The sequence below is a fragment of the Megalobrama amblycephala genome, linkage group LG5, assembly GCF_018812025.1.
Source record: "Megalobrama amblycephala isolate DHTTF-2021 linkage group LG5, ASM1881202v1, whole genome shotgun sequence".
NCBI classification, from domain to species: Eukaryota; Metazoa; Chordata; class Actinopteri; order Cypriniformes; family Xenocyprididae; genus Megalobrama; species Megalobrama amblycephala.
Window position 1 is genome coordinate 31081366 of NC_063048.1, and position 25038 is coordinate 31106403.

At 36.6% G+C, this 25038-nt stretch overlaps 1 long non-coding RNA gene across 1 annotated transcript; it reads left to right on the forward strand.

Annotated features, from left to right (window-relative positions):
* The first annotated feature begins 1517 nt into the window (after window positions 1–1517).
* On the forward strand, window positions 1518–25038 carry LOC125269083. The gene is made up of 3 exons (XR_007185022.1): window positions 1518–1767; window positions 18450–18670; window positions 23884–25038. It is a non-coding gene; the product is annotated as an uncharacterized LOC125269083 (long non-coding RNA).

The following is a 25038-nucleotide window of genomic DNA, read 5'->3' on the forward strand; positions in this document are numbered from 1 at the left end:
TGTTTTTCTTTAATATACTATTTAAACCAAAACCATGAAGAATAATTATTAGCAGGAAGCTAGAATTATCAAGTAATAACGTTACAGCTATAAATATTTGCATTAATGGGTTCAGTAGCCTACCAGTTAAGCTCAATCGACAGCACTTACCACAATTTTTTTGGTTTACTGTAACACCGTGTCCTAACCAGACACAATGCGATAAGATTTTGTCTGACCACACCAGACGCAACTAAGTCTATCAAATCAGAAGAGTGCATGGGTGGGCTCTCTCGGCAAGTTCACGGCACTCGCAGTGAAATGGATAAGTAGATAATAAAATTCATGAATATTATACTATTTTAACATTATTAAAAATGTATACAGAGTTACTGAAGTGCCATAGAATACACTTGTCTGTTCACAATGAGTTGACAGTTTGAACATTCTTGTTTCATTTTATTTATTTTGAAGATCTGAGGTGAATTCTCCATTGTTGCTTTTAGTATGGCTATAAAAGACACACAAAATGATGTTCAAACTCACATTAGACGCTTTTAACATTAAATAAAGCACATAAACAGTACCTGAGATTATCATTAACCATACTTTGTATTGTTGTTCCAGCCGGCGACGTCGCAGAAAAGATATAAACCGTTTCTAAAATAGAATAATGGCCTGTCGCCATCGCGGCTGGTTAAGGATACGGTGTAACTTACAATGGAAGTGAATAGGGCCAATCCGCAAACGTTAAAATAGGCCTACTCACTGTTTCAAAAGTACAGCCACAAGACATAAACAATGCGAGATTATAGTATGAAAACCTATTCTATATAAAGTTATATTAAATTTTACAGCTTTATTGCCATGACCACCACAATGCCTATGGAAAAACTAATTTTATAAAATATAAGCTTCACATTTCTCCTATTAAATCATCCAAATATTGGCCCCATTCACTACCTTGCCGTAACCTCGAATTTTGCTGCTTCTTCTTTTTTAAGAAAATGAAGGACGAGTCTAAATTATTTTAATGTGGAAATCATCATTATGCCATAAATGCTGTTGATTATGCTAAACTTGTACTGAACCCAGAATATTCCTTTTAAAGTAGATGCTTATGAACTATTTCATCACATTTTTTACATTCGTGGATGTCGAATAATCATTAAGACATTTGGTTAAATGTGTGTACTGTATGTCATGTGAAAAGCACTCGCAGTGCCCAATTAACTAATTAGGATGTCTCAGTTGACTCATTATTGTTTTTCAATGCTTCCACTATTTTTGAACATATGTAACACATATGCTCACCAATCACAACTCCCTCTGAAACTCAGCTCCACTTTATAACAAAACTAGCGCCACAAGAAAGAAAGAGAGGGAGCGACAGACAGAAGAGGTTTTTTTTCTTCTTTTTTCTTTTTTTCAGGCCGTGCCGGCTCCTTTGGAAGGAGCTTCTTGCCAGGCCACCTGTCTGTGCGCATGCCAGCTGTACGTTTGCGCTGAGGAGTGTCACAAACGCTCCACGCTTCCAGCAGCACATTAGCTGCACTTGGCACTTCTTCCTCATGTGAAGGAAGAAGCGGCGAGAATCAGATGGATACATTTTGCCTGGGGTGGGGGGTGGTTCTGGAGGAGGGGGTTGTGAAGGTTGAGTGGCTGTCGGGTTTTTCCTTCATTTTTTTTTTTCTCTTTTGGTTCAGTTCAAGAGTGCCAGTGGGAAGCAGAGACACCTGGTGCTGCCTTCAAGCAGTAGCTAAGTGGAAAGCAGCAACTTGGAAAGAGGTATTGTTTCATACACCTTACCTCCACTACAGTACGTCCACCTTCTCTGAGAAGCGTTCAGACGGCGAAATGGTGCCCAAACTTCAATCTAAATCATTAGATTGGGTCCAAGCGTTAAATGCAGAAGGCCAAGTAAAGACAGCGCTAAGGGGGGCCAGTCGATGGCGAGCTTTCAGTAAAGTTTCTCTGAAGGTTTCTGAAGAAACTCAAGTGTTTTTATTTGTTTATATTCTTTTCAGTTGGACAGAAATGGACATTTTTTAAGCTTTGTTGTGGGGTAAACAAAATCTGTAGGGTTTAAATGAAATAATTGTTACTAAATAAAACAGTGGCATTCTTTTAGAGCTGAGATTAAAAGGATTATCCTTCGCTCTTTTCTGTTCCATCTCCTCCTTACCGGTCTACGGTAAGGTCCTACCGCACTCACACGGGCAAATTAGCAGCAATCAGCTCCCCTCCCTAAGGAATCCGAGTAGTCAAGATAATTGCAGCAACATTTGCCAACAACTCTGACACAACCTGACATTTCCAGGAAAGGTAAATGGCTAAGGCACATCGCTGGGAAGGAGAGATGAGCTGATGAAAAGCCATTATGGACACAATAATTGGATAAATGGCCATCAAAGTTAAGAGTAAGATGGATGATGGTGGATATTGAAAAAACAAATATTGGTGAAGCTTTTTAACACATGCACAAGTATGTAATGCATAATTGGAATAATGAGCTAGTTAATTTTTGGATGATATTCATGTAATACATCAGTTCGCAATAAGCTATATAAGTAATAGTACGTCTTGTCAAGGCAGTTCATTAGTTTACAGTAATAATAATAATGTTACTTTTGGGAAGGAAGATGGGTTTTCCTTTAGATAAACAAGGATTAATTTAATATCCAATGCCTTTATAGTGTCAAAATTGGAAATCATTATAAATGTACGTACATCTAAAATCTATTAATTAATTATTTTGAGTTTTACATGATTGATTGAATCATAGGTTGTAGTGTTGTCAATTCTTGCAGGTTTCGCGCTCACACCAAAAGCGCGCGCACCACTGATCTATATAAGTGCCGCGCACAAAAAGCCACCTCTCAAACAGCTCACGAATAACAAATTGACTTCTCTTCCGTGACTTATTGCGCTTAAACGGTCAAATACATACAAAATTATATCAAAATGCTGGTCTTTCCGAGTATTCAGGTAAATACAGTCAGTTTTGAAATGTAAATAGTTGAGAGAAAATGCATGTTTTGTAACCGTATATTAGGCTTGCTACGGTAGACAGTGTTACCGGTGTTATCGGTGTTCAGTCGCAACACCGGTTTTATCACTTGCCAACCGTGGCACCGAGGCAAATTGTTTCAGTTTAATGCATTAAAAAAAACTTCTAAAGCAATTAACGCAGTATCCGTTTTTCTGCATTATATTATCAAGCTCTTATTCATGCAATTGCTTTTAAACCATTCAAGCGCGACAAAAGAGAACACGCTGTCTGTGAATGTCCTGTGAATGTTCTCTTCCGCACTTTAACGAAACATAACACACAAATTATGCCAAAAGTTTTGTTGAGTGTCCTCATAAGAGCAGTCTTAAATGATTGTAAAGATTTGTGAGAAAATGGGATGCGTGTCAGATCCGTGTCGTGTGCAGCAGCAGGTTACAAAAATTATCAAAACATTATGAGATAAAAACAAATCAGCTGTATGGTGACATATATGGCCGTTTTCCCAGTGGTAACGAAAATGGTATCGAATAGCAATTTTTTTGCAAGGTATTGTATCGAAGCTGAAAATTCCAGTATCGTGAGTAACACTCATAGATTGCAACATGATTAAATTCCCTCGTGTTTCAGATATATTTTTTCCAGTTCAAATTTTTAGATAACACATATTTAAAATGATGATAATAATGAAAACATAGGAAAGAAAAGGAGAAAAAACTGTTATAATAATATTGACTGGAACTATACTATGGGAAACATGAGGACCAAATACAACTGAAACAAACAGCCCTCAGATATACTGAAGACCGATATGAATAATATTACAACTGGTTCTCATGAAATACAGTTTTCCCACCCTCCAATGTTCTTCCAGCACCTGAAAACAAGATCTGTAGTGCTGTTATCTGCTTAGTGAGAGAACAGATGTGTTTGCTAGAGCGCTTCATATCGTTCCATGAGGCAAGAGGAAACACTGTAATGACACAGTGTGTTGTTGTAGCCTGGTTTTTCCTTTCAAATAAACACAGACAAAGCAGATTGATGTGAATTCAGCTCACGCATTCTCTTTATCTCTTTATCTTGTCTGCCGCTATACCTGGGCTCATTATGTTGCGGCAAGACATTTTACTGGACTTTCAGAAGTTCAGAAGCAAGAGCAATAACAAAGTTTTTTTGTTGTTTTCGTTTTTGTTTTGTTTGGTTTTTGTTTTACTTTCGCTTGGTTTTAGTTTTATATAGTTTTGTGGGGGTTTTTCTTTAAAATTGGTTTGTTTCAGTTTAGTTCGTTTTTTGTTTTGTATAGTTTTGTGTTTTTTCTTTGCATTTGTTTTGTTTTAGTTTCGTTTGATTTTTGTTTTGTATAGTTTTGTGTTTTTTCTTTGCATTTGTTTTGTTTTAGTTTAGTTTGATTTTTGTTTTGTATAGTTTTGTGTTTTTTCTTTGCATTTGTTTTGTTTTAGTTTCGTTTGATTTTTGTTTTGTATAGTTTTGTGTTTTTTCTTTGAATTTGTTTTGTTTTGGTTCTGTTTTGAAAGCCCTTTTAATAGCTCTTATATCACTTACATTTACACCCCAGGTGAATTCATGAGCTTTGAATTGAACAGAGAAACATTTTAAAATAATTGTTTTTTTTTTATATACATGCAGCTTAAATAATGTTCAACAGAACCTGAGGGTTAATTATCTATAGTATATTTAATTTGCTCAAATTTAGCATTTTTTTCAAGTGTCAATCATAATGGTGATAGATTTGTTGCCACCATCTGCGTGACCTATTGTACTGCAAATTAATTCCCACACAACTGACTGGTGAAAAGAAAAGAAACGGCGCCTCTAAAGAATTCTTAATAAGTTCCTCTTCTTCTTTGTTATAAATGATCTGCGCTAATGTGGCAAAACAGAAGTAGCCTTCCTATTACAAAGCAAAACAACACAAGGCTTTTTTCCCGCTACCCTGCCCCCTCACTCCACTCCTCCGCACCGCCACCCTCTTTTGTGTCTCTCTCTGTTTTTCTCAGTCTCTCTTTTCATCACCTCTTCTCCCTGCATTTTATTTCGCAGAGGTGAAATTGAGTCCTGGAGTCTGTCAGGTCTCGTCCGACTCTCTCAAGGTGAGAGGACATGCCTCCCCTGGCCCGGTGCCGGTGGGTTCTCCCATCTCGCAGAACCGTTTAGGGAGATGGGACGGACAGTGAGAGTGACAAGGAGGTCAGCTTCACGGCTTCCGGGGAGAGCAGATGGCCCTCGGTGTGGGCTTTTTTGTCCATCATTGTTTTTCCTTTTTTCCAGGGGAATGTGCTGAGAACACAATGGCCTGGAGTGAGTGAGTTAGAGCTCCTGGCAGGGAGAAGGCCAGCGCAGAGCTCTGGATGTTGGGTCTAAATCCCCTTTACCTCAGGGAGGGACTAACAGCTCTCTTCCAGCCAAGGTTACTAAAGACCCATCCAGCCATTGCACTGTTTAACCCAAAGAGAAAGTAACGACCTGGCGTACCATGCAACATTCAAGGGTATCTTGTCCTTAACTTGCAATTTTAATGATATATTTAAAGGGATAGTTCACCGTGAAATGCTAGTTCAGTCATCATTTATTTATTCTCATGTCGTTCCAAACCTGTACGACTTTCTTTTCTTTTATGTGGAACACAAAAGAAGATATTATGAAGAATGTTTTGATCACTTTTGTCGATGGATAGAATATTCTGTCATCATTTATTCACCCTCATGTCGTTCCAAACCTGTATGACTTTTTTATGTGGAGCACAAGAGAGGATATTTTGAAGAATGTTTTCGATCACTTTTGTCGATACAGTGAAAGTTAATAGGGTCCAAAGCAACAACATTAGACCCCATTGACTTACACTTTTTTTGTGTGTGAAAAGAAAGTTATGCAGGTTTTGAAATGACATTCGGGTTGTCACAAATTGGTTGCAGAAACAAAAATGGATTTACTTGCAGCAGTTGTCGTTTATTTAACACGTTAACTTCGGAAACTGAACAACCAAAGTAAAATGCAAAGTAGAAATGACAATGAACTGAAAGAAGCACGGGGACTTCACCCAAATGTCGTTCCAAACCTGCAGGACTTCTTGTGTTCTTCGAAACACAAATGAAGATTTTTCTGTTCCTCTATAGACAGCTGTGCGACTGACACTTTGACGCTTCAAAAAGTTCATAAAGAGATCGTAAAACTAATCCATATGAATTGAGTGGTTTAAGTCCAAATTTTCTGAAGAGACACGATCACTTTGATGAACAGTTTGAATTTAGGCAATGTTTATATGTGAATAAAAGCCTAAATTCAATCTGTTCATCATATAAAGCGATTGAGTCTCTTCCAAAAATTTGGACTAAACCGCTCAATTCATATGGATTAGTTTTACGATCTCTTTATGAACTTTTTGAAGCGTCAAACTGGTAGTTGCATAGCTGTCAATGGAGGGACAGAAAGCTCTCAAATTTCATCAAAAAAATCTTCATTTGTGTTCCGAAGATGAACGAAAATCTTACGGGTTTGGAACAACATGAAGGTGATTAATTAATGACAGAACTTTCATTTTTGGCTGAACTAACCCTTTAAATATACAGAACAAATCAATCAAAGATACGTGAAACACCTGTGACAACTTAATCAAACCATTTGTAACCTGGGAGGTTAACTGAAACACAGAGAACTGAGAGATTATTATATAAGTGAATGATGATGATGAATTTTCATTTTTCTGTAAATTATTCCTTCAACATCTGCTTTTTGAGCATTAAAATCCCTCATTGTCATGAAATCAGAGTGAAAAGTGCTTTATGATTTTGTTTCTTTTATTCATAGCCTTTTCCTAGAGTTTTTATTTACTTATTTTAAAATATGCATTGCACATAATACTTATTTATAATAGTCGTGAGTAGTTTTTACACTATCTGATAGCAGAAGACAGGTGCAGTCACTTCCCAGGAAACTGCTGGGTGTGTCTTTCTCCCAAAGTGACATCTGCTGATGCTGTTAAACCATAAAATAACAAACATCGAATATAACAGCGTCTACAAATAATACAGCCTGAGGCGCATTTAAACCTGTTGTTTATATGCTGACACAAAAGTGTCTCTGTCAGGTTTGAAGTGTGTGTTTTTATTTTGAAGATGATAAGAGGCCATTAAACTGAAGTAAGACATCACTGGAACTTTGAACATGCCTCGGACCCCCAGGCAATTACGCTTAGGACATGGAGAAAGTCGTTTCCCTTTGTCAGGAACAACACACTGTGACGTTGCATTTTAAAGGAAGTTCTGGGTAATTGAAAGAAAGGAAATTCGAGAAGTGTCTGTGAAGTGCTTTTGTGATGATTGTTCAGTTCTTCTTTCATACATGAAAGAGTTCTCTTTTAAGACTGTGGAGAGGAATAAGAACGGGCAAACTTCTCTGAGAAGTAGTATTGATTTGATATATGCTTCTCCAAAAATGACCCTTGAGCTATTGCTTAACATAACCTCAAACTGCTTGCATTAGTACGGCAGGTAGAATCTATTTTTTTTTAGTTTTGAGAACAAAGAATGCAGAGTACGAAACATCTCATCTATTATTCGTTATTTTTAAATGTACCAATGTTTGTGTAAAATATTACACATACAAAATGCAAAAGTCGTGGGTTTTTGTCCACTGACTTTCATTCAGTGGACAAAAACAGTTGAAACTTTCTTCAAAATATATTTTTTGTGTTCCACAGGTTTTTGTGATGACATGACGTTGAGAAAATAATGACAGAATTGTCATTTTTGGGTGAACTATCCCTTTAAGTGTGATGAGGAAAATGCATGAAAAAAGACAGATATCTCGTCACAGGTCATAAACCAATTAAATATGAAACTGGTGTTGCTATTGAACATATTAATGTTAATGAAGCAAATGATACTGTCATTTTTCCATTGATGGCATTGTGAACGTTTCTCTGGGGATTAACGTCACTCGACAATTAGACGCACAGCAGTGCGTGACAATCACAAGGGGCCGCCATCATAAAAGAGATGGTCATTTTACACTCAAAGAGACAGATCATGTCTCATGAGATTGATCACATATGTACACACTTTTACACAAATTCTCGTCTGCCCGAGTGCCACATCTGGAACTGCACAATTGCATTGTACAAAGGTACAATATGTTGCCCCCATTTTAAGAGTCTTAAATGCATGGATATGATGACAGACAATGCAGACCAAAGACAAAAAAAACATTGTACTTTACAATGTGTAGTAGCTTTTTTATTATTATTATTATTTTTATTTTTTTTTAGGGGCTCACATTGCTCACCTTTTGCCCTGTACGTATTTCTGCCCATGTCTCAAAATTGCAATTTTATATCTCTCAATTTATATATATCTCTTTATTTCTCATAATTGTGACCGCAGTTAGCACAGTTGTGACTTTTTTTTTGTAATTGTGATTTTATTATTCATAATTATGTCTACATCTCTCTGACTTTATACTTTGTAACTGCTAATTTATTTCTCAAATTTAATCTCTTACGGTATGACATTAAAATGTGCTATCTCATAATTGCTACTTTATTTCTCAGAATTTATCTTGTAATTGTGAATTTATTTCTCATAATTGGGACTTGATTCCTCATAACTGAGACTCAGTATCTCACAGTGACTTTATATCTCATTTTGACTATATATTTTAATTATAATATAAATATGACTTTATTTCTCATAATTGTCTCTATATATTTTTTAATTGTGATTTTATTTTATGATTTTCCTGTATTTGGGACTTTAAACTATGGAAGCTTGTTTCCGCCACTAAATAAAAAAGGTAATTGTGACTTTTTATCTCACAATTCTGACTTTTTTTTCTCGCAATTGTGAGTTTTCATCATGCAATTCTGACTTTATAACTCACAATTTCTCAGAATTGTGATATAAACTCATAATTGCATCTTTTTTTTCTCAGAATTGTTTATATCTCACAATTCTGACTTTAAAACTTGTAGTTGCAAGTTTATATCACGCAATTATGACTTTATAACTTGCAATTGTGTTTATATCTCGCAATTCTGAGAAAAAAGTCAGAATTGTGAGTTATAAACTCACAATTGCGTTTTTTTTTTCCCCCCAAAAAATGAAAATGCTGTCATCATTTACTCACCCTCATGTCATTCCAAACCTGTATGCATTTTTTCTTTTTTCTTATACTAAACGCAAAAGATGATATTTCGAAGTTTTGGTTCCCATTGAATTCCATTGTATTTTTTGTCCACGGGAACTCTTTAGTTACCGACATTCTTCAAAATACCTAATTTTGTTTTTTTGTAGAAGAAAGAAATGCATACAGGTGTCGAACAACATGAGGAGGAGTGGACCCACTTAATATTAAGTGGCCTTAACTACTATGTACTTACATTTAAATTAATCATTTGATACAATGCACTTATTGTGTACATACCTGTTTTTACATTGTACTTATATTTTAAAAATCTGTAATTAATTTCTGTAACTACATTGATAATTACACTGTTGACCCATCCCTTACACCTTACCCCTACCCTTAAACCTACCCATACCACCAAAGCTTTCCCTAACCTTACCCGTCTCCCACCTCAATAGCTGCAAATGTGTTTTGCAATTCAATATGAACCCAATAAGTACATTGTACTTATTTTTTGATGTAAGTACATAGTTGTTAAGGCCACTTAATATAAAGTGGGACCGGAGGAGTAAATAACAACAGAATTTTCATTTTGGGGTGAACTATCCCTTTAATAGTTCATAAATCCATCCAGACTCCTTAACCGATTTATCCTCTATAGGGTCACAACCATTTAATAGCCTTTTTATATTAGCATGAAAGGTGGCCGACATAAAGTTGTTTTTAATAAACTAGATACAAGTTATATTTTTGAAAGATTAATTGAAAACCAACGAGGGGTATGTTTGAACTGGCATGACACTGATGTAAAGGATCAGGGAGTGAACACAAGTAACCTCTATGTCTTGTTAGAGAGAGAGAGAGCGATTCGGGGGATGTCACTGCATCCTTCAACAGGGGCTCAGGTGTGGCCAAATATGCCCAGCGCTGCTGCTTCCTCATGCACGCATGCAGCCTTCATTACACACTCTCTTTGAAACTTGAGGCCAATTCATCTCTGCTCGCATGTTTTTCCGTTTCCGACATTATACTCAGACATGCGAGTCATGTGAGCGTCACACACACACTTGTTTAAAGCATAAACCACAATAAATTAAGTCCCCATGATGCATTCGCTCACAATAGCACCTTTTTCATGATTGCTCTGGTTTGCAACCCCTCTCCCAGGTCGCCACGTGCAGATAAGTGGACAGTCAGTCAAACAAAAAGCGACATGCATTTTGAATACATATTCACACAAAAGACAAGTCACGGATGTGAGACACACACTCGTCACACGGTCATCCCTCGTGGAAACACAAAAGAGCACACCGGAGCAAGTGAAAGATAGCAACACGGTGGTCCTGGGGTCTCTCGTGTCGCTCAAAAGTTGTTTGTGTTTTTTTTAGATTGAAACATGTTGTTGTCACTGGTTGTTATTTAAGGACTCAAGTTAAAAAAGAGGGGGCTTGTTTTGGCACAAATTAAGCTATGGTGGAACCTTTTTTCTTCCTCGTGTTCAGAAAAACATCAGAGAATGTCCAAAATGAGGAACAGTTTGATGAGGTGATAAGAGCCCCAGTTGGGGGGCAGGCAGGTGGGGGTAAATCTGCTAAATGCACCCCTGAGGGTTGGGCTGGGCCGGGGAAGGGTCAGCCTGATGAAATAAAGGCTGATGACCCCATAACCCCTGGCTAAAGGCAGGAGATCAGAATACAAACCAGAGCCTATAATGGAAATCAAAAACCCTGGAAATTAAATGAAGATTTAATTAAAGCGAAATCTGCTTCTTAATGAGACACTGAAAGCAGCTTCCTTTTATAATCACTTGCATCCTCTAGGGAGTGATACACATATATTGTATTTACATTATCCACCTCCCATACGTACATACACACACACACATATATGTACGTGCTTTGTGTGTACGTTTATTAAAACTCTTCTACACTGTGAAAAATTATTTTTAAGTTTATCAATTTTCTTTTTCCAAATCAACTTAGATAATTAATGTGGTTCAGATAACATAATATTTTGAGTTTCTATTTGTTAAACCAATCTCCTTCATTGTATTAACTCAAATTTTTAATTTCAATGAACTCAAAAAAACAAACAAAAAAACGGGTAACTTACTTTTTTAAGTTAAACTAACAATATTTTTTTACAGTGTAGTATGTCACTTTGGTTAAGTGTTAAACAAGAAGATAAACAGATTTTTATATAATATAATGTATAATATATACGTTCTCACTAGAGTTCAAAAGTTTGGAGTCTAACATTTTTATTTATTTTTATATTTATTATTTATTTATTTATTTATTTTTCATTATTTAATACAGATGGATTAAATTGATCAAAAGTGACAGCTAAGACCTTTATAATTGTACAAAATATTTTGATTTCAAATAAATGCTGTTCTTTTGAACTTTCTATTCATCAAAGAATTCTGAAAAATGTACAATTTCAACAAGAAGATTAAGAACTGATACAACCATTTTTAATTTTGATAATAATAAGAAATGTTTCTTGAGCACCATAGCAGCATATTAGCATGATTTCTGAAGATTTCTGGAGTAATGATGCTGAAAATACAGCTTTGCATCACAGGAATAAACTACATTTTAAAATCTATTACAATAGAAAATTATTTTAAATTGTAATAGTATTTCATCTGCGCCGATAGCCTCGAGGGCAGCGCACCGACATATAGCGCCGTTGCACTTCAGGCGACACGAATTCCAGTCCCGGCACGCGGACCTTTCTCGATCCCGTCCCCCTCTATCTCTCCCACTTGAAGAGTTTTAAGAAGTAAATAAATATATGAAGTGAGCAGTGAACTGTGCCTTAAAGAGTGTTTCTTGACTTAAAGGGATAGTTCACCCAAAAAATTCATCATTTACTCACCCTCAAGTAGTTCAAAACCTTATAAATGTCTTTGTTTTGCTGAACGTAAAATAAGATATTTGGAAGAATGTCAATAACCAAACAGATCTTGCCCCCCCATTGACTACCATAGTAGGAAAAATAAATACTATGGTAGTCAATGGGGGGAGATCTGTTTGTTTCTGCATATTTTTAGCAAAGCGAAGAATTTTAAACAGGTTTGGAACAACATGAGGGTGAGTAAATGATGACAGAATTTTCATTTTTGGGTGAACTATCCCTTTAAGGATTTTGTGTGTGTGTGTGTGTGTGTGTGTAATATATTGTTGTTGTAGTTAATAATAATAATAATAATAATAATTAGCAGTGAACTGTGTAAAGAGTGTTGCTAAACTGTTAATGTCCAGCAAGAAAATGAATAAAGATGAATAAAGTTTAAAATAAAAGGCAACTGACATCAAGTGTATCATTTAGGTGCTTTTTCACTTTTCTAAAACACCTTTAAGCTTTTTGTAGTTAACTGTGTGACAAATTAATTTTAATAGTCCTAATATTCCATGTAACCACTCAGTTAATATGAGGTCGTAAAAACAGCATGTATAATTATACAAGTATTTAAAAAAAATAGTTTTAAATGAAGTGTAGCATGTCACACTGCAGGTTAACAACCCAAATTCAAATTTTAATCGGCGTCATCAGATGTATTTTTAAAGACTTTGTTTTACATTTAGAAACAACATAACCCATCTTGTTGTCTTCTTGCCAAAATGTGTCCTGCTGCTGGGAGTGATAATGCCCCCCTACGCCACTGTTTGCTTATTCGATAGAGTGGATCAGTGTGTGTGAATCAGCACTTCAAACACAGAGAGATAATCAGACATGTACACACACAGTCAGAACCATCACTCCACACTGCCAAACTGCAAAGTCTGTCTAAAACAAGTTTTGCGACCCCCAATGATCTGTTTCTTAGGAATTACATTGACATTCTTCTGCTGGTCTGTATTAACGGTAGAGCAGGTGAAAAAGTTGAAGGTGAAGGCAGGTAGTAACCCGTGATCTCTGTCTGACTTTGGCATTTAATGGAGCTTCTAAACTGTGTCTTGTTTTGACAGATAGGAGCAAAATTAGCACTTGACCTATCTGATGTGACATTCCACCCCACCCTTTCCCTTACGCACGGCACAAGCGGTTTATGAGGGTGGTATCCTTCTCTCTCCACAGGCCTTTATTTCTAAAAGAAAAGAGGGGATGAGAGAGGAGAGCAGAAGGGGGGAGAGGTGAGAATAGATTATGGTGTGTGTGGGTGTTCGGTTCAGCACACACAGCACATGTCTCCCCCTGCTGGTGAAGGCACGCCATTGAGGAGAGTGGCTTTCAAGAACTCTAAACTGATTTAAAGCAACCACAGTATTTAAAATTATATGTAAAGTTTAATATCCACCTCATTTTTAAGGTAAGAGTGGGCGTGGCCTTTTGTAACATTAACGTGCGAGGCTTTCAGTGTCTTCCGCTTTAGTTATTTTATGTTGTTATATTTTTGGCAACAGTTCTTTTAACCCTGATTGATGGTAATAATGCATTATTAAATGTTGAAATTAACATTAAAAAATGCTGGGTTAAAAACAACCCAAGTTGGGTTGAAAATGGACAAACCCAGCGGTTGGGTTAAATGTTTGCCCATCGTGCTGGGCAGTTTTATTTAACTCAACTATTGTTTAAAAATTATTATATGGCTGGCTTAATTAACCCAAAATAGGTTGGAAATTAAAAATCAGACACATAATAACTAGAGGCAACAGTAATAATCAAAATGTGAACATTTATTAATAAGCAATTTAATGTTTATTGTTTAATTATTATTCATTAAACTTATTAATTCATGTTCCTTTATTAAACATACTAATAAATGTTAATTTCCAATTTATTTTAAGCAAGCAATACAGTAATTTTTAAACAATAGTTGAGTTAAATAAAACTACCCAGCAGGTTGGGCAAACATTTAACCCAACCACTGGGTTAAATCAACCCATTCGCTGGGATTGTCCATTTTTAACCCAACTTGGGTTGTTTTTAACCCAGCATTTTTTAGAGTGAAAGATTAATAAATGCTGTAGAAGTACTTTTAATTCCTTGTTCATGTTAACTAAAATAGTTAACTAATAGTAACTAATGAAACCTTATTGTAAAGTGTTACTGAATCATTTTCACACATGAATTGGCACCTCTGAGTCCAGACCTTAAATTCATTGAAAGTCTTTGGGATGTGCTGGAGGAGACTTTACAGAGTGCTCACCTCTTGCATTGTCAATACAAGATCTTGACCAAAAATTGATGCACTTCTTGATGGAAATAACATTTCAATGAATTTGAGGTCTGGACTCAGAGGTGTCAATTCATGTGTGAAAATGATTCTTCATGCTCCCTCCCAACCATTCTTTCACAATTTAAACCTGATGAATCTTTGTCATCCTGGAATATGGCCATGATGTGTCTTCCTACATGGTTGTTTAAGAAATTAAAAGCTACACGCTCCATCAGTTAGGGTTAGAAGAACTGTTCCTAAACATATAACATGCTAGAAACATGATAATCACTGTAATAACGATCCAGTCAAACATTTGCCTATTTAAATTCAAACAGTACAACGACTTTTTTTTTTTGGCCTGGCAGTGTATAATGTTTGCCCCCATTGTGTGAGGAACCTTGGTTGATCAGGGGGATTCAGGGGCTGTTTACATGACTCCGTTTTCGGAGTCGGCCATCTTTGAAACGCCTCTCGGGCATCCTGGGCACCATGCAGCTCCAAAGCTGTTTGCCAAGCTTTCGATTAAATTTCATATTTGAAATCACCAATGAAATCTGACAACAACTGTCTCATAATTTTTTTTCCAAACACTCGAATCATGACAAAAAACCTGTATTTTTAGGCTGGATCAAGCTAATGCGCATGCGCAGACCTAAATGCGCGTCTCTTGTGCCTCATTTCTGAGGCGTGTGTCTTACTGTTTCTATAGAAACTGGTGCTTCTAACGGCGGCTGCAGCGACGCGATGACTTTACCAGTCGGCGATTGGTTCTTATTTAGAAGGCGGGACTTATTCCGCCATATTGCGCGTTACACTTTCTCCCATTCAAAACAATACGAGTGACACGTCTTGTGTTATTCTATAGTCTTTGATACAGCGTTCTGGGGGGCCTAAAAACACAAACCTTTGAAAATACGTGTTTCAAAGTGGCAGTTTTTGAAAACGATACCGTTATCATCTCCGTGTAAACTACAAAAACGTAAATTTGTGAAAACTGTGACATGCATATTACATGTTCAGTCTGTAGGCTCGTAGTGTTTCTTTACAAAGTGACATCGCCATCTACTGGCCAGGCAGCATAATACAGCATTTTAGTCAATTTCGTGGGTATGCATGAACGGGGATTGTTTTTGACAACATTGTCGTCTGTACGTGGAATATGCGAAGAAAAAACGTTCCTTTTTTAGTACATTGTTGTCTTCTACATGTACCCTCAGTCTCTAGATTTCTTCTCTGTCATATTCTAATCCCATGCCAGACGCATTTGACCTCAAGTCTTTTATATCTGAATGAACTATTCATCTCTTATCTTGTCTAGGTGTGACCCAAAAAAAGGTACTGAAATTAAGCATTTAAAATATCATAGAGGTCCACAATCAGAGCTTTACACAATTCACTTGGAATTAAAAGGAAGAACAGTGACAGTATTAATACTGCTTGTATTTGTTAGAAGGTTCTCCATAATGCAATGAATGATTGAATTCTCATCATTCGAGATGCAATAGCATGCCATTTCCTGGGTTATGCGGGAGATTAGTGCTCTAACTGCTGTTTCAGCCTTGTAGTACTTTTCCCCCTTGACCTCGGATGTCTTAGTAAGACTCTGCCATATGTCTGAGTGTCTTTATTAAATGCTCACACAATTTCAACATGCTTTACAGCTTAAGGCCAGTCATATTTTTTAAATCGTGCTTTCAACTTAATAAAATGACATACGTTCAGCCGCCACGGCAATCTCCTTAGCTCGACTTGAAGATTTTTGTAAGCGTCTCTCTGACCACCGAAACAAAGTCATTTCATCACTGCAAGCAATCCCAAAAGTGCTTCTTTTAGATGATTGGAAAATCTATTGTCTCCATGTCTCATGATTAAACTAGTTTTAGTGAAATTGGGACAATGTAGACTTGCCCTCATGCTAAGATTCTTCTTCATTTTACTGAGAAATTTGATCAAAGAAAAAGCACAGGCGGAGGATTTGAAAAATCTGAGTGACAATATTCATTTGCCGAGATGATCGGCGAATACCTCGCTCGATTTAGATTGAGTAGTCAATGTGTAATCTGTGTTGGAATCAGGACAAGCATCTTAACAAAAGAGACCGACTGGAAAACCACTGGGGAAAGTGTGTAATGCAGGTTTGAGGAAGTTTAAAGCAGAAGTGTGAGAGGAAGTGAAAAAGCAGGAATGAAAAATCACAAGTGAGATTTGCTTAGAAATATTAGAAAAGTCTTTTGCTAAAGTTTTCTGTTTCATCACAGGTTGTTGAGAAAAAGTAATCTTATATGTTTGGAAGCCTGTTGCACCTCAGAGTAAGAAAGTAAATAAAAAGTTAACTGCAACATTATATCTCACAATTATGTCTTTAATTGTTTATAACTTACAATATTACCTTTATATCTCGCTATGCGACTTTAAATCTCACAACAACAACTTTGTTTCTCGTACACTCAAAAAAAGAACTTGTTGGTCTAACTTAATTCAATTATGACACCTATTTCCACACAGTTGAACTGATTTATTTGAACTTAAGCTAGGGTAATTGTACTGATGAGTAAAATTCCTCCTAATTGAATGAGATCACACCAGTTTCATTTGACATATTCTGTGAATGCTTCCTGAACATAATTCATTCTTGTTGATCCAACCAGTGCTATTGCAATTCAGACTGGTGCCCTTGTGCAGTGTTGCTCAAGTTTTCTGTGCTTTTAAGGAATTGGAAAGACCTGTTAGTGTTTAAGTGTTTAATGTTTAGTTATTTTGAACATTTTTTTTTTTTTTTTTTTTACCATCGTGGTGAAGATGTGCATTTGTGCTTAGGTTGTGAGTAGCTGTTGTACACAGACATACATGTTTCATGACCGTTGAGAGGGGTAAAGCTGATGACCATATATGTAAATTATGTGCTGGCCCTTACACTAATTTATTTATATTTCTATAAAATCTAAACTAAAATAACACTTTATCATATGCTAAGTAACATTTATAGCATGCAAGTAATGATCAGGTAAAGAACTTCTCATCACTGGCTTTAGCACAGTTAAAGCTTGTTGAGAACAACATAGATTTATTTCACGTAGCCACCCAGAGCCTAACCACAAGGTCTCTTATCGACATAACATAAACTCTTTTAAATGTCAAATATAACTGAACATCAGACTTTAAAAGGTATTTCCCTTTACTAAAAAACACATTAAACCGCATTTAAGTTCAACATTTACTGTCCTGATCTTTCCCTACGCAAAGCATGCTGGGAACTAGAAATCCACTGCCCAGTTTCAATCAATGCAACATAAATGATTCATGTAGTCTCAACACAAATGGTTTAGGTTAACCAAACATTTTGCAAATTTAATTTCATTTAACATAATACAATTGAGTGCAAATGCCAATTAAATAAAAAACTAAAGATTTGTGTTGGTTCAGCTTATTACTTATTAAAAAAAGTTTTCTGCAATGTTATATCTCATAATTATGGCTTTACTTGTGACTTTATAACTTATAATATTACTTTATATCTTGCAATGTGACTTTAAATCTCAAAACTGCAACTTTGTTTCTAATTGTGATTTTATAACTCACAATTGTGACTTTATAATTCACAATATCTCACAGTGTTACTTTATGTCTTGCAATGAAACTAAATCTCACAACTGCAACTTTGTTTCTCATAATCACGACTATAATTCACAATATCTTACAATATTACTTTATATCTCGCAATGTGATTTTAAATTTTACAACTGCAGCTTTATTTCTAATAATCGTGACTTTATAAATAAAAAAAAGTTTACTGCAATGTTATATCTCACAATTATGACTTTACTTGTGATTTACAATATTAATCTTGCAATGTGACTTTAAATCTCACAATTGTAACTTTGTTTCTCATAATTGCGACATAATTCAAAATTTCGACTTTATAAATCGCAGTATGGCTTTAATTGCTACTTTTACAACTCATATGACTATATCTTTCAAAATATTGTTTAAACTTTATCTCACAATCAAGTTTTTGAAATCAAAAGAGATTTCAGTGTGAAATTCTTTTTGAAAAATCCACATTTTAATCATTTTATAGTTACATACAGCATTCTGACTGCACGCATGTCATCAGTCGTCTCATTCGTGTCTGTTTTGATTCCTCCCTAGGAATTTCAGCAGAAACATCTGTGTCAAAGTTGATATACTTCTATTAAACGTGACAACAACGCTTTCCTCCGGAAACCGGAACGCAGAGAACGGAACCGAGTTCAGCAGGAGCCAGGCGGCTGTGAGGTCGGAGAGGTGCATTATTTAGTGGGACAGAAGGAGTTCGCGGGCTGGAGGAGCGAGTGTGTTCACAGGACAGGAGGAGAGATGCGGGTGGAGGGGTGAGTGTCTCAGGTGCGAGTCAGGAGTTTCAGCTCAGCGGCTCTCTGATCAGCCAACAAGCACATCACGCCGCGTTAGCACCGGGTAGGTGAACAGACTGTCGCATCGTGTAAAGGAACGGACACCGTTTCCTGTGGTTCTAATGCCAGAACTGAGTGGGGTGCAGGAGTGCGAGAGAGAGAGAGGGAGTAAAAGAGATAGATGGAGAGCGAGAGGGGAGTTCAGCATGAGCAGACAGATGGAAATTACCCTGGCAAGGTATCAGAGAGAAGCTGCAACAAAGACCTTTGTCTAGTTGCTTTAGAATCCCATGTTTTTCGCAAACCATAAGATGACGGCCATGCATATTCATTCGCTCATTTGCATGCAAACTTCTGGTCCTGTCCAGATTAGCATTACATTTTTAAAATGCTGTTTCATGTTGCGAGTAAAGAGGAGGACTACCTTAGGCAGTCTCGAGCATCTTTTCAATTAAACACCCGACAAAAGTGCTTCGCTCTCGTGCCCGACGTCTGAACGGCTCTCGCGCACAAGCGCGCACATCAGCCGTTCTGGCTAATGTGAACATTTGAATACGCCGCTTGTAAGCGCGTGCGAATACGCGGTCGTATCAGAAGAACGATGTTGCGCTTTTTACTCTGAAACAATCTTCTTGCCTCCAGGGTTGTGCGATGTAAAGGCAGGCCCAGTGTACATGGCAAAACACAACAAGCTATTTCACACTACCAATTAGCAATTGTAACATGCTGGCTCTCAAAGCCCCATTAAAATCGCCTGTGGCGTAGGGTACGTCCTCCGTTTTAATAGCTTCTGAAGCCCTTTCTGTTGCAGTAGAATGAGCCATTGAAAACTCGAACAGCAGAAAGATGGACTGGATGTTGCGCCGTTCTGTGCCGTACACTTGGACATCTGGTCAGTGGGACATTTGAGAGCGAGGCTGGACCACAGAAGCAGGACACCTAGACTTCTGTCCAAAGTCAAATGAGTACTCAGAGAGGCTTAATAGGAGGGTTAAAATGGCTGACTTCACTCTAATATGGCCTGCTTTGTCAAGTACCGAGAGTCGGAAGTTTGTGACATTAGAGGAAATTGAACTGGCAAAGGAACAAGGCTTTGTACGCAATTTTAATCAACTCTTTTGTGGCCCAAAAATGTTTTATCTGTCGCACACAGTGTGTAATTTCAATTTTATCTTTTGTGTGTGTGTGTGTTATTTAAACAAAGGACTCCATAATAGTGAGGCACAATATATATTGCTACCATATTAGTTATTGGTCAATATGAGAGATTTAATTATGTATATTAATTTCCACTTTTTTTTTTCTGTTTTTTTTTACATTTATGACCTTTTTCACAATCTAATGCGAATTCTTTAAATATTAATAATAAAAATAATTCAATATAATGTAATATTTAGCAAATTTCAAAATGAATATCCATTTTTCATACTGTACATTATAATGTTGCAATGATAAAATAAATGATTTGCATTTTTAGAATGTAGATTCTAATTTATTTAGACCAACAACTGTAATATTTAATATTAATTACAGTTTTGGTTTTTCTTTAGTTTATTGCATTAGATATATGCAATTATTATTTAGAAGATGCCTATTATTATCACACTCTAAAAAATGCTGGGTTGGGTTGAAAATGGACAAACCCAGCGATCGGGTTGTTTTAAATGTTTGCCCAACCTGCAGGGTAGTTTTATTTAACTCAACTATTGTTTTAAAATGATGGTATTGCTTGCTTAAGCATCCAAAATATGTTGGAAATGAACATGTATTAATATGTTTAATAAAAGAACATTTATTAAGAAGTTTAATGAATAATAATTAAACAATGAACATTTATTAAATTGCTTTTTAATAAAAGTTCACCTTTCGATTATTACTGTTGCCTCTAGTTATTATGTGTCTGAATTTTAATTTCCAACCTATTTTGGGTTAATTTTTAGCATCCATATAGTAATTTTTAAACAATAGTTGGGTTAAATAATACTGACCAGCACATTGGGCAAACATTTAACCCAACTGCTGAGTTTGTCCATTTTCAATCCAACTTGGGTTGTTTTTAACCCAGCATTTTTTTTAGAACGCACTATTCATTTGGATGTCATCAGTGGTTGACAAGAGGGAAATTAGGGTGTCAAATGTCGTACTTCATCACAGCACTACATTTATGGTCAAAACACACAAAAACAATATTGTTTTTAGTTTTTAGATAAAAACATTGGAAATTTTAAAGTGATACATTTGCTGCTGAACTAGAAACGTCCTGTTTCATTTCAGAGCTCTTAGATGTATTATAAAGCATATAATGAAACAAATTTAAATTGTGGGTATCCACCTGTATTTGTGAGTCACTGAATTTGTTCGTACCCTGTGTTTAAATAGGATCAGTAAAAGCAAATGGTAAACAAGCTCTCTCACGTAATGTACATTTAAATATTTAGTCTGCAGTCATTGAATAAAAACCTAGGTGGTATCATATAACAAATGTTTGTGAATGCTTAATGTGCCCAACTGTGATGAGGAAAAACTATGAGGAGCTTTTGATTTCTCACTTTCTGCCTCTCAATTTCACTATGTTTTTTCTCCAACACACACTTCCTGTTACAGTACCAAAATATGATCACAGGCAAGTGTCCATCTTAAAACAAAACAAAACACACATGCACACGCACACACAGTGAAAATATACACCGTTTTCTCCATGCATATCCACTAGAAGTGAACTGTAATTATTCCTTTGTAGCTAAAAACAGTATCATTAAGAATAATGGCATCATTAAGTACTAGAAGCTATTACTGTGGGTGAATTTGCTGCATTGATAATGAGGCTTCAGACAGGAAATGAAGATACTAATTATGGGATAAAACACCTACTCAGTTAATTGGAAGCAAAGAGCGAAGTGAAAAGAAAAGCATTTGCACAGAAAGGGAAAAAACTGTACAAGATCAGTTCTTGACCTTTTCCAGCACGGAGTAATGGTACAGTACAGTTCACAGTCTGTGATTCAGCAGCATCGCATGGAGACGACCTCATGTTATGCTTTTAAAATGGCACTGAACAATATGCTGCTCTCAATTTGTGTCTTATTTATCACTTACAGAACACAAGGTAAAGAATCCCTCAGTAGCTGCCATTTTGTCATTATATGTCATTGGGAAATTCAAAATTGACTTTATATAATGTCTTACAGGGACAGTTCACCCAAAAATTAAAATTATCCGATGATTTACTCAACGTCAAGCCATTCTAGGTGTATATGACTATCTTTCAGACGGACACAGTTCGAGTTATAATAAAATATATCCTGGCTCTTCCAAGCTTTATAATGGTAGTGAATGGGGTGCTGTATTTTGAAGCCCAGAAAGTGCATCCATCCATCATAAAAGTAATCCATATGACTCTAAGGGTTAATAAAGGCCTTCTGAAGTGAAGCGATGGTTTTCCATGTTTAAAACTTTATAAACTATAATAACTAGCTTCTGGCAGATGGCCGTACGCATTGATTTACGCCAAAAGAGTAACCTGTGACGTGACATAGGAGTAGCTTAAGCTTAGACGCCTTTCGCGGTTCAAACAAATAGGGCTGGGCAACAAACCCAAGCTCCTCTTCTCTTAAATCGAAATCCTCCAATGATTCTCTTTAAAAATTCTCATTTTAGACTTCTAATTCGTGGCCGGTGTTTTGTTTTGCTCAATCCTCTGCACTTCAGTGTTGATCAATACGTCATGCGTCTGGTCAGGGGTTACTCTTTCACTGTAAATCAATGAGTACAGCAGTTTGCCGGAAGTTTTAAATACGCATATTTTTATCACAAAAACCCACTTCTGAAGGCCTTTATTAACCCCCTGGTGCTGTGTGGATTACTTTTATGATGGATGGATGCACTTTTTTGGGCTTCAAACTACAATGCCCTCATTCACTCCCATTATAAAGCTTGGAAGAACCAGGATATCTTTTAATATAACTCCGATTGTGTTCGTCTGAAAGAAGATAGTCATATACACCTAGGATGGCTTGAAAGTGAGTAAATCATGGGTGAACTATCCCTTTAAAGGGATAGTTCACCCAAAAATGAAAATTTGATGTTTATCTGCTTACCCCCAGCGCATCCAAGATGTAGGTGTCTTTGTTTCTTCAGTAGAACACAATTGATGATTTTTAACTGCAACCGCTGCCGTCTGTCAGTGGTATAATGCAAGTCAGCGGGAACTTGGACTATAAGAATAAATAAAACACGACAGACAAATCCAAATTAAACCCTGCGGCTCGTGACGACACATTGATGTCCTAAGACACGAAACGATCGGTTTGTGCGAGAAACCGAACAGTATTTATATCATTTTTTACCTCTAATACACCACTATGTCCAACTGCATTCATCACTCGATTCGTGAGGTCTGATCGCGCTCTGACAACGGCAGTGATGTCTTGCGCATATACTTCAATGAGCGCGAGACATCACTGCCGTTGTCAGAGCGCGATCAGACCTCACGAATCGAGTGATGAATGCCATTGGACATAGTGGTGTATTAGAGGTAAAAATATAAATATAAATTTTAAAATAATTATAAAGATATAAATACTGTTCGGTTTCTCACACAAACCGATCGTTTCGTGTCTTAAGACATCAATGTGTCGTCACGAGCCGCAGGTTTTAATTTGGATTTGTCTGTCGTGTTTTATTTACTCTTATAGTCCAAGTTCCCGCTGACTTGCATTATACCACTGACAGACGGCAACGGTTGCAGTTAAAAATCATCATTTGTGTTCTACTGAAGAAACAAAGTCACCTACATCTTGGATGCGCTGGGGGTAAGCAGATAAACATCAAATTTTTATTTTTGGGTGAACTATCCCTTTAAGGCATGTGGTCTTATTTTGAATGGTTAATTGGTGTTATGTTATGTCTGAAACAACTTCTTTGTAACTTTAGGCTGCAACATGATATTGGACAATGTTAACCAATAGCCAATAACTATAGGTATTATTTCAGCAACTCGGTCTGGCTTCTGTGCACAATCCAGCAGACATACTTCCAGAATTATTTTTGTTAGTGTACATGTAGCTTTCGCACAAGACTTTATGAAGACTTTATAAAGTTTCTCTTTTTTTTTTAAAATTAGACAAGCTATGCACTGTAAAGGACTCAGGGATTATGTCTGTATTTTATCTGTGCATATTTTTGCCATCCAGGAGGACCTGTTCCTGTGACAATATCTCCAAAAACCAATGACAGGTCTTCAATCCCCATCTGTGTCCCAGCCTCTTTAAGGTGTCAGACGCTTCAAGCAATTGTCACTGCCCAAGACGAAGAACTCCTAACCTCACCTGCTATGCCTCCTCTCTTCTTCTGTGTCACTCAAGAGAGGTGTCCAGCGGTGACACCTGCCAGAGGGCATCAGTGTTCTACTTAGACTTTATTTTTTGCCTCTGTCAAATACTCAAGAATGTCCTTACAGTCGACAGCCTCAAAGATTACAGTTAATGTAATGCCCCATATTTAAAGTCACTGTAGAAATCTATAGATGTACTGCTCAAAATTAAGACAAAATATCCTGTTTAATTGTTCAGCCCCTCGTGATAGAGGGTTATCAGAATAACGCATCATAATCATATCAGTCTCTCTCATTCAACGCTTCAAAAGGCGATTTTGCGAGCAAGAAATCTGCAATAAATAAAAATAGTTAGCACCGTTCCAAACTCGCCCCAGACCGATGCAAAACACGGCATGTGAAATGGAATGTAAAAAAACAAAATGAGAGAAGGTCAGCCAGGAATTCAAATGGAAGACATTTGCAGTTCCAACAAGACCGGGAGTGTGAGCACACATCTGAACCTCAGTCCTTGCTGGAATAATTGCGGGAGCACATCTGGTGCACTTTGAAAATGAATTGGCCCAGCACTGCTATGATAATGACTGCACGGTAGTCTAATAAGTTAGGGAATGCTGCATTCCAAATGTCACCCTGGGTCGGTCCAGCACTTACTTAGTTCATTTAGTTGCATAGAGTTTGATTCCAGCTCCCTTTGCTACAAACTCCATTCCCTGATGCATTTGCTTTGCAATTAAATGTAACAAAACACTTATTTTGCCTTCCTCTAGTTTGTTTAAACTCCCAGTAATAAGGTCCCATTAAGTTATTAACTAACAATGAGCGATACATTTGTTGCAACATTTATCCATCTTTGTTAACATTAGTTACTAAAAATACAACTGTTCATTGTAATTTCATGTTAGCTTGGGTCCATTAAATAATATTTACAGATACAGCGTTTGACTTTAATAATGTGTTAGTAAATGCTGAAATTAATGTTAACAAAGATTACGTTCATGTAGTTAACTAATAT